The sequence below is a fragment of the Protopterus annectens genome, chromosome 8.part0 (genome assembly GCF_019279795.1).
Source record: "Protopterus annectens isolate FY-2018-M chromosome 8.part0, PAN1.0, whole genome shotgun sequence".
NCBI lineage: Eukaryota > Metazoa > Chordata > Ceratodontiformes > Protopteridae > Protopterus > Protopterus annectens.
In genome coordinates this window covers 1986837168-1986839349 of record NC_056741.1, presented here as the reverse complement: position 1 = coordinate 1986839349, position 2182 = coordinate 1986837168, and the positions used below count along the sequence as shown (strand labels likewise).

Here is a 2182-nt window from a genome sequence, read left to right as displayed (position 1 = left end):
CAGGAAAGATAAAACTAATAATAGTAATATTAACTATAAAATCAGTACTGAATAAAACTGTCTCATTTCATGTGTTTCTCAAACTCATCACATCTAGTAAAATTGTTATCTAAAAACACATCTTATCATTAAAATATCTAAGTGGTTATTGCTGATCTACTTAAAAATAGAGCAAGCAGCTAATCAAAGCTGCCGGTTCTCAAATTCTTCATACCACTATTATAATACTGAGTTCATCACCAGCTCCAAAGTATCTTCCCAACTTTAAAAACTTTAATTCTAACTACTAGGTTTAAGAAGTTATAGAGTTCTCATTTATTACTTGTGACCGAAAAATATATTTCTATTGAGAAACTCTCTATATATTCCGATTCTTCCTAACTCAATTGTCGATTGGGGTTAGAGATTCAAACTAGCTGGACATTAGTACATATAACAGAATTACCATTGAACTATTCAAAACTTGCATCAAAAGAAATAAGATAAATAAAGCTATATAATTCTAATATGTCTTAGTGAAATTTTCCAACAAAATATTTAAGTTGGGCAGTAAATTGTTATTATTTAGAAATGTTGAATAAAATGACCACACTGGAGAAGTCATTTAACAAAACATTTTGAAGGGTGGTATTTATTTACCTGGCAGTGGGAATATCACAATCAAGAAGGTGGTTTTCCCAGAGTGAGGATCTTCCATTACACTTAGACTGGATTGACCTTTGTGATTTCCCCAAATGTGGGAAACTCAACTGCATAATTTATGATAGTGCGGCACAATGTTCATGCTATTCCCTGCTGATTATTTAGGGTTTGGTATAACGGCTACGGTGTTAACCTCAAAGACACATGGTATAGGGTTTGATTCTCACTTCTAAAAACTGGTTATTGGCTAGGCATGTAGTAGTCTGCAGACTGATTGCCTAGTATACATTAATTTGGACTGGGGGCACATATAATGGTTAATATGTTTAGCTCACAGTCACAAGACACATGATCTGAGTCTCACCTTTGCAAGGGAAATTAACAGGCTTAAATGGCCTACAAGGGCAGCTAGCCTAGAATTAACCCATGAACCTATTATTGCATTTGTTTTTCATTTTAAAAATAAGGGAAATATTATGCTATCAAGAAAATCCTGATGAATGCTCATTGTACCACGTAGAACCACTAATTAAATAACAAATCGCAAGGCTGATCTCAATTAAAGTCAATTGCTCTATCTCACCAAGAGCACAAATCTATGAGGAAAGACCTAGAAAGATTTAATGTTTAGGCAAATATACTCTTTAGACTATTTTAGTTGGTGTAGCTTTTCTAAGAAGTAGATTTTTAATAGATAACAGTGATTCCAGTAACTAAAGTGACAAGCTCTGAACCAGAATAAATGACTTTAAACTAGCTGTTGACCATTTTGGCAGTTGTTGAAATAACCTTGCAATCTGCACAGTGTAATAAACAATACTCCCTACCAAATGAGTTACCAATCTATTTTGAAGGCTCTTCTTTATTTGACACACAAAGTTTTAGTTATATTTGCAGAGAACTACACTTTTAAAGTTGCAGGTCCTCTGTCAGTTAAAGTCGACTGTGATCCTCAATCAACAAATGTTTTCAAGGTCAAGCTTTAGTGCTAAAGTGTTTAATTTTGTTTTACCAATGAAACTGCTAGTACTTACTGTACATTTTGTAGCAAAGTATTTCACCTTAGTTCACACAGACAGAACTATATTACCTAATACCACTTTTGTTCTTAATGCCGTCTAAATCTAATACATAACTGACTGGCACTCAAGCTAACAAATCAACAAATTACAACACATGTAAATTAAAATATGGATAATGATATGCAATGCCTAGTCAATAAATGCAATGCCTGATTAACAAAATGCAATAAATTAATAAAATAATTTAAAATAATAGAAAGAAAAATGAAGAAAGTAAATACTGCAGTGCAGCAGCATTCATGTGGTAAGGTAGTACTAGTGTGACTTCGAAGATGAGTATTGAGTTTATGTTGGAGGATGTCATCTAAAGACTACACCAGTACTGTAAGATATTTCACAATGTCTGACTGTTAAATGAATGCTTTATTGATCTCTGCCTTAAAAAATAACTTTTATAATATTTATTATTGAAACAAAATGCTGCCGCACAAGAATGGCACAGTTATACCTGCATTTTG

At 32.8% G+C, this 2182-nt stretch overlaps 1 non-coding gene across 1 annotated transcript; it reads left to right on the top strand.

Moving 5' to 3' along the window:
* The first annotated feature begins 631 nt into the window (after positions 1–631).
* Positions 632–795, top strand: LOC122809815. The gene has a single exon (XR_006365955.1). It is a non-coding gene; the product is annotated as a U1 spliceosomal RNA (small nuclear RNA).
* Positions 796–2182: the final 1387 nt, after the last annotated feature.